The sequence below is a fragment of the Podarcis melisellensis genome (genome assembly GCF_964234715.1).
Source record: "Podarcis melisellensis genome assembly, chromosome: 2".
Classification (NCBI taxonomy): domain Eukaryota; kingdom Metazoa; phylum Chordata; class Lepidosauria; order Squamata; family Lacertidae; genus Podarcis; species Podarcis melisellensis.
Window position 1 is genome coordinate 114,764,313 of NC_138529.1, and position 15,026 is coordinate 114,779,338.

Here is a 15,026-nt window from a genome sequence, read left to right on the forward strand (position 1 = left end):
AGCCTTGCGCTCCCAGGGCTTGCGGGCGGCAGCCTGCAGCGCGGAGCACGGGGCGCTCTCCGGAGGACAGACATCCGCAGTGTGGGGAGCCCTGCAGGAGTTCCCCGCAGGGCTCCCCATGCTGCGGATAGCAGCCTGCCACCCGGGGCGCCCTGAAGCAGAGCGCCCCTAGCGCCGGGCAGACATTGGCCAGCCCCACAAGCTCAGGGGACAGCGGGGAGGAGTCAAAGGGGGAGAGGTGCTACAGTTTTGTTAGCATATCTGAATTCCACGGCTGAATTGGCTACAACTCCCCTGGAAAGGCTGGTTTATGGAGCAACTGGTCTGGGAAAGCTAATGAGCAGACGCTTAGACTGTAATTTATGGGAACTGTCGAAATGGTGCCTGCTGTTTGAATAGGACTTTTGGATCAGCGTGAAAACCCACACAGGACTATAATAATGTTTGCTTCAACTCACTTGTGGAGATAACTCAAAGGTTACTAAGAAGAAATGATAACAACAAGAAGATTGGATGACGGGATTTATAAAGGGTAACAATAAAGAGATGGAAAGATGGGACTTGTGAACATCAAAGCAGCAGAAATATGAGATGATTGGACCCTTTCTGAACTCGAAGCATGGGTACCCCCAACAAAAATTTAAAATTCGGTTAAATATTTGGAGTTTATTATGTATTGGTATAATTTGGACTTAATGTGATATGATTGGTTTGTTAATTGGAAATTTAATAAAAAAATTTTTTTTTAAAAAAGAAGACCAACTCTAGCCCGGAAACTCATGTCCCCACTGTAGAAGGACGTGGAAGACAATCTTACTCGGCTATGAGTAATCACCAAAGGTGACAGCTGCACCTAAAGGCACAGCTAGGGGCACACAGGTGCCCGCCCCTGCACTGCTGGGGATGCTGCCAAGGAGCTGCGACTCAGAGCTCCATCAGCACTGCAAATGGAGAGCAGCTCATTCTTTTGCTCCAATTTCTTAAGCAGCTCTTGCAGTTTCTGTACTTTGGTGTTGGTGGTGCCGCAGCTCCCAACAACACTGTTACCCTTGGAGCTACAGCAGCATAAGCATAAATCACCTGATGGGTGAGGTAATCATTGGTGCTAGGTCAAACGAGCCAGTTGCGGTGGTAACGGCACAGAACTCAAGCTCTATCTGTGTGATTAATGTGTGTCAGTTCTGGAGTCTTAAGAGTTAGGGCAACAGGGAACCTCTAGTAATAATACCTTTATTGTCAATGTACAACCTGTGTACAGTAGTACCTCTGGATATGAATGGGATCCGTTCCGGAGCTCTGTTCACACCCAGAAGCGAAAGCAACACACGTCTGTGGGCCATGATTCGCTGCTTCCGCGCGTGACATCATTTTGTGCATGTGCGAGCGGCAAAAACCAGAAGTAACGGAACGCGTTCCGTTACTTCCAGGTCGTCGCGGAGCGCAACCTGAAAGCGCTCAACCTGAAGCACATTTAACCTGAGGTATGACTGTACAATGGGAAGCGGGTGGCGTTGTGGGCCTAGGACTTGCTGATCAGAAGGTCGGCAGTTCAAATTCCCGCGACGGGTTGAGCTCCCGTTGCTCGGTCCCTGCTCCTGTCAGCCTAGCAATTCAAAAGCACGTCAAAGTGCAAGTAGAGCAATAGGTACCGCTCCAGTGGGAACGTAAACGCCATTTCCGTGCACTGCTCTGGTTCGCCAGAAGCGGTTTAGTCATGCTGGCCACACGACCCGGAAGCTGTACGCCAGCACCCTTGGCCAATAAAGCGAGATGAGCGCCGCAACCCCAGAATCGGTAACGACTGGAACTAATGGTCAGGGGTCCCTTTACCTTATGACTGTACAGTGGTGCCCCGCAAGATGAATGCCTCGCAAGACGGAAAACCCGCTAGCCGAAAGGGTTTTCCGTTTTGGAGGTGCTTCACAAAACGAATTTCCTATGGGCTTGCTTCGCAAGACGAAAATGTCTTGCGAGTTCCTGCGGGCTTCCCCCCCCTTTTCCCCAAGCTGCTAAGCCGCTGATCTACTAAGCCGCTAAGCAGCTGATCCGCTAAGCCGCTTATCAGCTGATCCACTAAGCCTGCTAAGCCGCTAATAGCGCTAATCCGCTAATGGGCTTGCTTTGCAAGACGAAAAAACTGCAAGACGAAGAGACTCGCGGAACGGATTCTTTTCGTCTTGCGAGGCACCACTGTACAATGAAATTAAACGAGCCTCCCCCCTCCCACAAACACTCAATCTCATTGCACTCTGTGTGCTTGTTGCACAACACACCACCTCACAAGTCAGTTTGCGCTATGTTACTTTCCATTCAACAGCCTAACAGCCCACGGATAGAAGCTATTTTTTAGCCTGTTGGTACAGCTGATTATACTTCTATAGCTCCTGCTCCAGGGTATAAGATTAAAGAGGTGATGGCCGGGGTGCGAGTCATCCCTGATCCCTCTGTATCACTATGTAAAAAGATAACAGTTAAGGATCCCTGGATGGTTAAGTGCAGTCAAATCCAACTATGGGTTTGCAGCACTCATCTCACTTTCAGGCCAAGGGAGCTGGCATTGGTCTGTAGACAAATTTCCGGGTCATATGGCCAGCATGACTAAACCGCTTCTGGCACAAGGGAACACCGTGACGGAAGCCAGAGCTCATGGAAACGTTGTTTACCTTCCCACCACAGCGGTGCATATTTATCTACTTGCACTGGGGTATTTTCAAACTTCTAGGTTGGCAGGAACTGGGATAGAACAATGGGAGCTCACCCCAGAGACTCAGTGCTTTAGACCACAGCACCACCCATGTCTCTATATATCCTTATATATTTGTGAAAGAACTAGCCTGAAAGCTGGAACTTAATTCTTTTTACCTTGCGAAAGACTGAAGAGAAGTCACCAGATTTTCCCGTACCACCCAACACCCCAGGTGTAAAACCGCACCAAAAACCACAAATCAAACGAGGGGTAAAAGGGGTGAAACCCAATCCATCCCTTGGTACAAATGGAACTTACGAGCACCCACAAACGCTAGGGGTGTGAAGTCACACAACAGGTTGGGGTTCCGACTCCCATGAGGCTGGACAGTGGGAAAGACCTCTGTCCCACACCCATATTCTCTTTGACCCTGAAACACACTGCCCTCTGGCCTGGTATGCCTTGCAGAAGGGTGTGTGTGGAATGGTCTGTGGCAGTTGCCCCGCCGGAGGACCGTGTGTCAACGGACCAGTTTTATACATCCTTTTCTTTCTTCCCTTCTTTCCCTCCCCCCCACTTGTGGCCAGAAAGGTTGGTGGCGGCTGCCCTGCCGGGAAGGCTGGATCTATAGGCAGGGATGAGCCACATGCTGTTCGCGTGAGTCTTATTCCCCTCAGTCTATTGTTTTCTTTGGTTTTCCTCTCCCCCCACCCCAATTTCCTTTCCCCGTTTCCCCTTTCTTTTTTCGAAACCCAAGAGGGCTGGGTTCGCAGGTCAAGAAAGCTGTGCACCAGCTAATCAGCCCACTTGGCATCTCTCCCCTCAATGAAGTGCAAGAGTAGCAACCACCGACAGGCTCCTTGGCCCCCAAACCAGCTGAGGCCCAACCCGTGACAGCTGATTTGGGTAAAAATCATGTCCTTGACCCCACTGCCCAGCCCCAATAGAGGTCCAGGTCCTCTAAAAAAAATTATTTTTTAAAAAAATTATTTTAACTTTTTTACACATGCATACGTGCACCCCCCTTTCCCCCATATATCTATATAGTGTTTTATCATTTTTTAATTATTATTAATGCAGTGGACGCTCAGGTTGCGAACGTGCGGGATGCATGTTCGCAACCCGCAGCGCCGCGTCTGCGCAAGTGCGGGTTGCAATTCGGCACTTTTGTGCTTCTGCGCATACGCAACCGCCGTAACCCGTTCTGGTACTTCCGGGTTTTGGTGGGTCCATAACCAAAAAAACCGCAACCTGAAGCGCCTGTAACCCGAGGTATGACTGTATTCTGCTGGGAGCCGCCCAGAGTGGCTAGGGAAACCCAGCCAGATGGCCAGGGTATAAATTATTGTTATTGTTGTTATTTTGTGCGTGTGTAATTTGCTCCCGCCACCCTCTCTGGTCCCACCCCGTCTGTGTCATGTATTGATTCCTTTATGTGTCTTGTTTGTCGGTTGGTATGTTTGTTTGCCTGTCCCTCACTTGGCTACCATACGTGATGCAGCCACTGCGCCCCAGGCGAAGTCCACGAACCAACCCGTCTACTCCTGGAAAAAGCCACCCAAGAGAAGAAAGAGCAGCATATAGACACACAGAGAAAAAACTATAGTGGACCCTCGGGTTACGTTACCTTCGGGTAACATAAACTTTGGGTTGTGAATGTGGCAAAACCGGATGTGTTTGCCACTTGCACATGCGCAGAACAGGCACCTCAGTTATGGATTCCGTTCGTAACCGGGGGTACCACTGTACACAAAACCAACACCAGTAATCAAGATGTCTGGGAATCACAGCCCAAACATGACAAAAATATCTGCCTGATCCAAATGCTCTGAGAAAGCCACCAAACAATACAGCAAGGAAACCCTCTGGGACTGTCTCACACGAGGAAGATTCCACTTCCATCAGATGAGCCAATACAGGCAACTCCCCATTTTAGGCAATTATGTGAATGTGGGGGGGGGGGTTGACCCCACATCAATGGGTCTAGAGCCTGCCCATCCCTGTTGTAGCTGAGTGGTTTGAACCACAAACTTGAAACAACTTCTGGAGATGCTACATCAGTACATGAGGAATGAAGATCAGCTTCAAAGGCCAGTCAGGAAATGCTTACTCTATAAAAGCAAGCAGCTTTTCAAGGTATTTATTAACCGTCCAGATCCCAAAATATTTGAAGAAAGGATCTGCTATCCCTGAAACAAGAGCCAAGATTGTGCCAAACACTGAAAAAACAAAATGATAACTTAAACCTGATTCGTAAGAGGATAGGAAAAACAAATTAAATTCCAGTGTGCTCTGCCTATTAATCAGCCTGGCGTACAGCTGAATACTTGAGATAAGAGGGATTACAAAAGTCCACAAAAGGCAGCAATGTTTCTCCCCACCTAGTTTTCTTTTTCCTTAATCAGAGTTATCTCTTGCATTCCTTGCCAAGAGCCCAAAGGTAGGAGCTTGCCAGAAAGCAACTTGCTCTGAGTCAGCCAGTCACAAAATGGCCGCTCACCAAGTCAGTTGCAAAATGGCCGCTCACTAATCAAGGCACAATTATGTTCTGAAGCCTTATGAGCCTCTAGCTATCCGCATACAGAACACAACAAGCTTTCATCAAAGCTACCAAATCCTCAGGGGGGTTGAACTGCAAGCTACAAATGTTTTAAAAAAACATTTAAAGTAAATTTAACACTGAAAACAAATGCTCCAATGAAACATCAGGAGGGGGAAAAAATTATATAGAGCTTGATGGGGATTGAATTTTGGAGTTTCTACATGCAAAGTGTCTACTCTACCACTGAATAGCCTTTGATTTAGAAAAACCTTCAATTTTCCAGGCAGTTCAATGCTAACCACATTGCTTAAACAACAACCAGTTAATTCAAAAGTACTAAACTTGCCTTTTATAGCACATGCTTAACTATATTCCCTAAAAAAAAAAATGCACACAAAATGCAGCGGCATAGCATTGGGGGGGAGGGCTGCGCAGCCCTGGGCACATTTTTTAGAGGGGGCAAATCCAGACGCGCACCGCAGGCTCCCTCACTGGGCCTAGCTCCAGCACGCAACTCGCACCCACCCGCAGCAGCTCCGGTCCTGGGTCAGATCCAGATCTGACCCGAGAGGCGGAAAGAAGAAGGAGAGTCACGGTACTACTTCCACCCCTATCCTCAGCTGTGCAGTGCCATGCGAATATGCTGCGGAGGCAGCATTCTCACACCCAGCCGTGTTGGGCACAGCGGGCTTTTTCTGCACCCCTGGGGGGAGTGTATCTGGTGTGCCAGACCGAGACTATCTAAAAGACCGTATTCTCCCTTATAAACCTGTGGAAACTCAGGACGCCCTTCTCCCAGTTCCACCACCCTTACAGACAGGGGCGGCCAGATCCATTTTGCCACTTGTGGTGAAACGGGAATTGCCATCTCCTTCGCTTGCCCCACCACTGCATCCCAGCTCTCACTGAATTTGGCAGGAGCCAGAGCACTCATCTGTGTCGCTCAGGGGGGGGGGAGCGCAATGCTGCGCACTGGAACACCTCCCCCTTGGCAACACACGCGCTGCCTGGGGTGGGCACTTCACCTCGTCTCATGAACGGGTGAGCTCTGCTTAACGGCACACTTTGTGGGGACACAGGATGCTTTCAGACTTTGGAGCGCCCTTCTTCGAGAAGGTAGACTGGCTCCCTCCTTTTTGTCCTTCCGCCCGCAGGCGAGGACTGTTTTATTCCAACAAGCCGTTTGGAATGAACTGTCTTTTTAAGGAAAGGGCTTTTAATAGTGCTGTGCTGTTTTTAGTATCTTTATGTTGCTAGATTCGTTATTAATAAAGCCATACCTCATGTTGGGTCCGCTTCAGGTTGCGTTTTTTTGGGCTGCGGACTCCCGAAACCCGGAAGTACCGGAATGGGTTACTTCCGGGTTTTGGCAGTCATGCATGCGCCGAATCGCAAAATTGCGCTTTGCACATGCGCCAAATTGCAAAATTGCGCTTTGCACATGCGCCAAATCGCAAAATCGCGCTTTGCGCATGCGCAGAATCACCGGATCGCAACCCGGTATGCGCGGGTTGCGAACGCTGCGGGTTGCGAGCGTGCATCCCGTACGGATCACGTTCGCAACCTGATCGTCTACTGTACTCTTTTGATTCCATAAAAGACTTAGCCCAAATTAAAACGGCACAGATAAAAGACAAAAAGGTAAAACTCGTAAAAGATCGTGATTTACAGTGGTACCTCGGGATGCGAACGGGATCTGTTCTGGAACCCCGTTCGCATACCAAACGGAACATAAGACTCGACGGCGCATTTCGCCCGCCACTTCCGCGCATGACGTCATTTTGACCGTCTGCGCATGCATGAGCAGCAAAACCCGGAAGTAACGCGCTCCGTTACTTCCGGGTCGCTGCGGAGCGCAACCCAGAAATACTTATTCTGAAGTGTATCCCGAGGTATGACTGTAGGCCACATGACTCGGAAGCTGTACGCCGGCTCCCTCGGCCAATAAAGCGAGATGAGCGCTGCAACCCGAGTCGGTCACGACTGCACCTAATGGTCAGGGGTCCCCTTTACCCTTTACCTATGACTGTAGTTACTTTTTACCTATGATCTTTTACGAGTTTTTAGCTTTTTAAAAAATCTGTGCAAGTATTATATAAGGTAAAGGGACCCCTGACCATTAGGTTCAGTCGTGACCGACTCTGGGGTTGCGGCGCTCATCTCGCTTTATTGGCTGAGGGAGCCAGCGTACAGCTTCCGAGTCATGTGGCCAGCATGACTAAGCCGCTTCTGGCGAACCAGAGCAGCGCATGGAAACACCGTTAACCTTCTCGCCGGAGCGATACCTATTTATCTACTTGCACTTTGATGTGCTTTCGAACTGCTAGGTGGGCAGGAGCTGGGACCGAGCCATGGCAGCTCACCCCGTTGTGGGGATTCGAACCGCCGACCTCCTGATCGGCAAGGCCTAGGCTCTGTGGTTTAACCCACAGCGCCACCCACGTCCCATTGTACAGTCATACCTCGGGTTAAATGTGCTTCAGGTTGAGTGCTTTCGGGTCGCGCTCCGCGGCGACCCGGAAGTAACAGAACGTGTTACTTCCGGGTTTTGCCGCTCGCACATGCGAAAAATGACGTCATGCGCGGAGGCGGTGAATCACGACCCACAGATGCAGGTTGCGTTCGCTTTTGGATGTGAACGGGGCTCCAGAATGGATCCCGTTCGCTGGGACCGAGCAATGGGAGCTCACCCCATTGCGGGGATTCGAACCGCCGACCTTCTGATCAGCAAGCCCTAGGCTCTGTGGTTTAACCCACAGCGCCACCTGTGTCCCACTGTATACCAATGATCTTTTATGAGTTTTTCGCTTTTTCCTTTTATCTGTGCAATTATTGTATAGGTAAAGGTAAAGGTACCCCTGCCCGTACGGGCCAGTCTTGACAGACTCTGGGGTTGTGCGCCCATCTCACTTAAGAGGCCAGGGGCCAGCGCTGTCCGGAGACACTTCCGGGTCACGTGGCCAGTGTGACATCGCTGCTCTGGCGAGCCAGAGCCGCACACGGAAACGCCGTTTACCTTCCCGCTGGTAAGCGGTCCCTATTTATCTACTTGCACCCGGAGGTGCTTTCGAACTGCTAGGTTGGCAGGCGCTGGGACCGAGCAGCGGGAGCGCACCCCGCCGCAGGGATTCGAACCGCCGACCTTTCGATCAGCAAGTCCTAGGCGCTGAGGCTTTAACCCACAGCGCCACCTGTGTCCCTAATTATTGTATACTGATGATCTTTTACGAGTTTTTAGCTTTCTGTATTTTATCTGTGCCGTTTTAATTTGTGTTATGTCTCCTCGAGTCCCGGGGTGCGGGTAAAAGCGGGATATAAATATAGTATGTTTAATATTCTCCTGTGGGTATGCTTAAGATTGCCAATTTAACTATGGCTATGCATTGCCACCTTTTACTTGTTTACTCAGAAGTAAGTCTTAAGAGCCCTGGCTCACCTAGTCCAACATCTTGGTTCTCAAGCTCCTGATATTTAGAAGGAACCTCAGTTGGTTAGAGAGCATGGTGTTGATGCCCCTCAGATGCAAGCTTGCAAAGAACAGCCTTCAAGTTCCTATTCAAGTGTTTAATATGATGATCACTACCAATACGAGTTGTAGTAGTAATAATAATGTCTATTACCTGCCCTTCGCCAGATAGTCCCAGGGCGGCTTACAGCAAATATGAATTACAGCATAGGGAAGGTTCCAGAAAATTAGGTCAGCCTTCGCACGGCAGTGTCACGTGGGTGGCAGTTTCCTTCCTACCTAAAAAAAAAAAAAAATCCGCACCCCGCGCGCGCCATTTTATGTGCTCCCAAAGCTCCTGGGAACGTTTTCTACTCCTTTAGCGTAGCTCGTTTCTAAAAGGGAAATCGCGAGAAACGAATTAGTACGGCAAGTGAGCGCCTTTCTTTCCGCAAAGGAAAATCCTCTGGGGGTTTTTCCGCAAAGGAAAAAAAACCAAAGCAAAATAAAATCCTATTTTTACCCGCCCTCCCGCGCTGCTCGCGCCTTCTCCGAGAGACAGACACACACACACAAAGAAACAAGGGGACCGATTCAGCCACGGAAAAAAGAAAAAGGCTTGTCGGTTCCAGCGGCAAAGATCTGAGCGCCTTCAAATCGTTTTCGCGTTCAAATCGATGGGATGCTAAAGCCCGTTTGGCCCAACCTCCCTCCCTCCTTCCTCGCATCTCAAAACTACTGGCGATCTTGCATTTTTCCGGGAGGGGTAGCGCCCTGTTAAATCTATTTTTATTTTTTAAAATCGTATTTTATTTTATTTTATTTTAAATAAAGGCTGCGCAAAATAAAGAGGGGGCAAACGCTCCATGAAACCAAGCCGCTCGAGTCTTGCATTGTTAAGTCTCCCCAGCCGTTTCCCCGCAGCCCGCCTAAAAAAAAAAAATGACCCCCAAAAAGTCTTACTTGATCGCCTCCGGAGGAGATTCCCAGGCTCGCGATTTCACCAGGTTTCTAGCCCGACAGCGTCTTGCAAACTCGCGCCTTTACGGAGGGGAAAAAAAACCCGACTTCTCGTCTAGCTAGCAGGAATTAAAAAGACCCTCCCATCTTGCATCTCGAAATACATAATATGTAAAGGACTTGGCGACGTTCCCAGGCACGCCGGTCTGCCTTCGCCCGGAGCATGTTGGGAATTGTAGTGCCGCCCAGCGCCAACTACGGGACGGCGAAGAGGTCAAACTTCCGGAGCCCAAGGAGGAGGAGATGACAGAATCATAGAATTGGAGTGCTGAAAGGGACCGCGATCTAGGGACATCTGCTGAACAGGTACAGAAATCGAAACCATGTGGAAACCATGCTCTTTTAATATTTTATTTATGCGCAAGTACACAAACACATGGGTGTTTGTTTGTTTTTGAAACCCAATAAAACAGCATGTGGCAAATATGAAATAAGCCATATTCCAGATTTATTTCAAAGCAGAACACAAGTGCTGCCAGGATAATAGAAAGCCATTGGTGGAAGTAACTGTGTGGGGTGATGGTTCATATTGGGCTAGGGTGGACTGACTCAGCAATAAACTGAAACCCACCCACCCACCTCAATATCCCAAACACACATTTTTAGGCTGGGAAAATTCTTGATAGAAAATGATGAGAAGTGTTATAAAACTGGGAGTATGGTGATAATATCGGGAGCTCCATAGAAAATATAGGAATGTTACAAAAGAAGGCAAGGTTTGTCAGATTTGCCACCAATTCCTATCTTCCCACTTTATGGTGGTGGTGGTCTTCTTATAGAATTCCCTCTGAGCTCAGGCAGACTTCAAGAGGGATGACATTTCAGCATCTATTCAAATATATTACTGTAATTATCCAGTTCCTTTGCTGGTGTTGCTGGAGATTGTTATGATCTGAACTCTGGGTTATTATCTGCATCTTTTCATTTTTGTTGATTTTTAACATTAATGTTACGTTGTTAAAGTACTTCTTCACCACAGTGTATTGAGGGATGGCCCCCAACTTGGAGAGCTTTAAAATATTAGACAAATTCACTGAGGTAAAAGGCTATCATTGGCTACCAGCCATGGTGGTTATGCTCTGCCTCTGCTGTTGGAGGCAGTGATGCTTCTGAATATTATTATTATTATTATTATTATTATTATTATTATTATTATTATTATACCAGCTAGAAACAGCAGGAAGGGAGAGGGCTCTTCAGAGGATCTGTGATCGTAAGCCCTTGAGGATTTTATAACATAGTACAGTGGTACCTGTAGATGTGAACGGGATCCGTTTCAGAGCCCCGTTCGCATCTAGAAGCAAACGTAACCTGTGTCTGCGCGTGCGCGGGCCAGGTTTCGGCGCTTCTGCGCATGACGTCATTTTGAGCGTCTGCGCATGCGCAAGTGGCGAAACCCGGAAGTAATGCGCTTCGTTACTTCCAGGTTACCGCGGAACGCAACTCGAACACACTCATCTTGAAGCACATTCAACCCGAGGTATGACTGTAAAAGTGATCGTAGTAAAAGTAAAGGTCTTCTCATGAGAAGAGAAGAGTTCCTGGAAAAGACCCTGATGTTGGGAAAGATGGAGAGCACAAGGAGAAGGGCACGAAAGAGTCTCCTCTAGCACGATAATTCAAAAGCATCAATTCTTCGGCGATCAGCCTTCTTTATGGTCCAGCTCTCACTTCCATACATCACTACCGGGGAAACCATGGCTTTAACTATACGGACCTTTGTTGGCAAGGTGATGTCTCTGCTTTTTAATCCTGGTGAGGTAATGGCCCTCTAAACATGGGCCTTTAAGGTAACAAAGGAAATGGCTCTGTGCTAGATTGCAAACTGCTCCCTTACCTGGTTGATGGTGCAAAAGACAAAGGCCAGAGCTGAGTGTGACAGCTGGGCTAGAAGCAGGCAGAAGCCTGATATTGAGATCTATGCATCCTATAGAGCAAAAATACAGTATATATTTTGTGGTTTTGATTTTGTTCTGAGAGCCGCCCTGAGACCTCCAGGTATAGGGCGGTATATAAATTCTAATAATAATAATAATAATAATAATAATAAGTGTTATGTTCGGAAGTTCTCACCCTGGGCCAGCAGGGGGATACTGTAGATAGTTTTCACTCAGGTCCACGTCAGTTATTTTAGGCGGGAAACCCTGGGTTGTTGTTGCTACAATGTTGATAGCTGGCTGCCTATAAAAGCAGGCTGGCGGAGCTATTTGCTGTTCAGTTTTCTGTTCCAGCTTACAAAATAAAGAGCTGCCTGGAGAAATCGCTGTGTCGTCTGCCATGTCCACCCACTCTTCTACACTGGCGACGAGGATGGGATCGATGGACATCAGAGCACAGCCAGATGCAGCCATCCTCTGAACTGAGCTGAATCACAGAGCGAAATCACTGAGCGAAATCACTGGACAGAACCAATTCAGAGCTGACCGTTCTGGCGAGAGCGCTGTGTTCCATCCATCGCCCTTCTCTCCGGCATCGGAATCATGGCTTCACTTGTGCCTCTACCGCCATTTGCGCCAGCCTCTGAATCATGGGACTCCTACCTCGCTCGGTTTGACTGCTACCTCCAAGCCAACGAGCTGACAGCAGTATCAAAGGATCGGAAGCGGGCCTATTCCTCAGCCTCTGTGGGCCTGAGGTGTTTGAGATGGCCCGAGCATTGTTTGCGCCTGAAGCAGTCCAGGCAACACCGTGGGACACGATCCAAGAGAAGCTCCGCAACCACTACGCTCCAAAGCCGTCCAAGATTGCTGCCCGCCATGCGTTTTACCACCGGAACCAGGCAGAGGGGGAGTCAATCAGCAACTACACCACTGCCTTCAGACAGGCTGCCATGCACTGTGAGTTCTGAGACTTAGACGATGCCCTGATGGATCGAATCGTCTGCGGGGTCCGGGACATCCATCTGCAACGGCGTCTCCTCGCCAAGCCAGACCTCACGCTACAGAAAGCCATTGAAGAGGCTGTGGCCTCAGAAGCTGCTGAACGCTCCGCCCAGGAGATCCGCAAGTCCAGCAGCCCGTGTCTTGCTAGGAAGCCAGTTCCAGTGCATCATGAAGAGGCCAGCAGTGATGAGGCATCCTCCAGTGAAGACGACGACGTGCACCAGACAAAGCGGGAGCGCAGGAAGTTCCAACAGAAGTCCAAGGGCCTACCGAAATGTGCCGGCTGCGGAGGCAACCATTCCCGTGCCAAGTGTCGATTCAGAGATGCCATCTGTAGAAAGTGTTCCAGAAGGGGCCACATTGCTAAGGTCTGCCGATCAGCTCCATCTGACACCCCCCCTTCACCGACTCGCAAGTCCAAGTCTTCACTCCAGTCTGCCAAGAAAAGCTGTTTCGCTCTCACCAACTGCCGCTGCCCGTCTGGAACCACGATTGGCCAGACCAACTCGCCTACGCGACGCAAGCTGAACCTCACGGTGCTCATTGAAGGAGCTCCATGTGACATGGAGATTGACACCGAGTCTCCCCTGTCCATCGTGTCTTGGAGCACCATCAAAAGACTGGTACCCAGAGTGTCCAAAAGGCAACTTGACTCTCACCGCGTACACCTGAGAGACTAACAGGGAAACGACATTCCCGTGGTAGGCGTTGGCCGGTTCTGGATTGCCTTCAAGGATTTTTCGGGCCTGCTCCGACTGGTGGTGGTCGAAGGTCAGCGGCCAAGCCTCCTAGGGCTAGACTGGTTTGATGCCCTCGGCCTGGAAGTCACCGGCATCAACTGCATCTCTAACACAGAGACTGAGGGTCTGGTCAAAGACTGCCGAGGTTTTTGATGGCACTTTGGGGCAATATACAGGTACGCCAATCTCCTTTAGCCTTGATCCACAAGTCGCCCGCATCAAGCTAAAGCCACGCCGGGTTCCCTTTGTTCTCAAGGCTAAGGTGGATGAACAACTGGACAAGCTGATCGCCCAAGGAGTTTTGGAGCCGGTTGACCACGCCAAGTGGGAAACCCCCATCGTCACGCCTGTCAAGCCAGACGGGTCAGTGAGAATCTGCGCCGACTACAAGTGCACGATCAACAAGGCACTTCAGCAGCACGCTTATCTGGTTCCTGTTGTCCAACACCTGCTGCATTCCCTGGGTGAGGGTAAGGTCTTCGCTAAGCTGGACCTTGCCCAAGCCTATCAACAACTGCCCGTCGATGATGCCACTGCTGAAGCCCAGACGATCGTCACCCACCGAGGGGCATTCCGTTGCCGCCGGTTGCAGTTCGGGGTGAGTGTGGCTCCTGGCATCTTCCAAAGCCTTATGGAGCGTCTCCTGCAAGGGCTTCCGGGCATGGTACCATATTTTGATGACGTCTTGGTGTCCGCAGACTCACACCAGCAGCTGTTCGAGCGCCTCCGTGCCGTGCTGACCAGGTTCCAAGAGGCCGGGCTCAAGGTAAAGAGGGAGAAGTGCCAGATCGCCGTTCCACAGGTAGAGTTCCTGGGCTATCTTATCGATGCCTCTGGCCTTCACCCGACCACATCCAAGATCCGCGCTATCCAGCAGGCCCCCATACCAAAGAACAAGACGGAGTTGCAAGCGTTCCTGGGGCTGCTGAACTTTTATAACATGTTCCTGCCCCACAAAGCCATGGTGGCTGAGCCTCTTCACCGACTCCTCAGCACAAAGACGCCTTGGTCCTGGAGTCATCGGGAGACGGCGGCCTTCAACACGGTCAAGGCTCTCCTTTCATCGGACAGTGTGCTGGTACAGTACAGTGAAGCCAGGCCGCTGGTCCTTGCCTGTGACGCCTCACCTTTTGGCATCGGCGCTGTCCTTAGTCACCGTTTTCCAGACGGAAGAGAAGCACCGCTCGCCTACTTTTCCAGGACACTATATCCAACGGAACGGAATTACAGCCAGGTTGACAAGGAGGCACTGGCACTTATGGCTGGAGTGAAGAGGTTCCATGAATACCTCTATGGCAGGACTTTTGACCTCATCACTGACCACAAGCCGCTCCTGGGCCTCCTCGCCGGTGATCGTCCAACTCCACCGGTCCTCTCACCGCGCATGCTGCGATTGACTGTTTTCCTGGCTGCCTACCACTACCGGCTCATCCATCGCCCGGGGAAATCGATGGGCCATGCCGACGCCCTCAGCCGTTGCCCTCTTCCAGCGTTTGTGGAAGACCCGGCTCCAGCTTCATCGCTCCTCCTGATTGAGGATCTTCCAGCAGCACTTGTATCGGCTGCCACTGTGGCTTCCGCATCTGTCCAGGATCGCACCATCAGCCGTGTGCTCAACTGGGTGTGGAGGGGGTGGCCGCAAGGGCCTTTTGCATCGGAGTTCCAGCCCTTTGCAACCAGACAACATGAACTCTCAGCTCATCGCGACTGT

At 50.2% G+C, this 15,026-nt stretch overlaps 2 protein-coding genes across 5 annotated transcripts in view; one reads left to right on the top strand and one right to left on the bottom strand.

Moving 5' to 3' along the window:
• Positions 1-9,808, bottom strand: part of LOC309364337 (uncharacterized protein) — a 43,801-nt gene extending 33,993 nt beyond the window's left edge. For 2 of the 3 annotated variants that reach the window (XM_081901366.1, XM_081901364.1), the window contains exon 1: positions 9,637-9,808. The gene's annotated coding sequence lies outside the window, so the exon portion shown is untranslated. Of the gene's footprint in view, positions 1-8,848; positions 8,971-9,636 lie in introns of those variants that run through there. The other variant, XM_081901365.1, reaches the window with a different exon arrangement.
• Positions 9,809-9,914: 106 nt separating this feature from the next.
• The window catches only part of LOC309364737 (uncharacterized protein), a 36,506-nt gene continuing 31,394 nt past the window's right edge, over positions 9,915-15,026 (top strand). Inside the window, exon 1 of one of the 2 annotated variants that reach the window (XM_081902555.1) lies at positions 9,915-9,999. The gene's annotated coding sequence lies outside the window, so the exon portion shown is untranslated. The remainder of the gene's footprint in view (positions 10,000-15,026) is intronic. The other variant, XM_081902556.1, reaches the window with a different exon arrangement.